Genomic DNA, 345 nt, shown 5'->3' on the forward strand with positions numbered 1-345 from the left:
TGTAGACCAGGCTGGCCTCGAACTCAGAAATCCGCCTGCCTCTGCCTCCCGAGTGCTGGGATTAAAGGGGTGCACCACGTACTTCGTTCTGAGTACTTCCTGTACTGTGTTTCTGCAGTCTCACCAAAGGAGAGAAGCAGGTATAATAGAGGTGAACTTGATAGAGGATACTTTAAAAACAGCCTGGGCTTCTCAGTTTTTCCTTGAAATGAGTGCCTTTTTGAGGTCTCTTTGTAACCTGTTTGCTTTTGAAGTATGTCCCCCAAGGGGTCTGCTTGCTGCTTGTTAAGGCATTCTTGAAGGTCACATGCGCGGAGTTGACTAGGAACGCCAGTGCTCCTGTGG

Source organism: Mastomys coucha, unplaced genomic scaffold (assembly GCF_008632895.1).
Source record: "Mastomys coucha isolate ucsf_1 unplaced genomic scaffold, UCSF_Mcou_1 pScaffold5, whole genome shotgun sequence".
In the NCBI taxonomy this organism is placed as follows: Eukaryota; Metazoa; Chordata; class Mammalia; order Rodentia; family Muridae; genus Mastomys; species Mastomys coucha.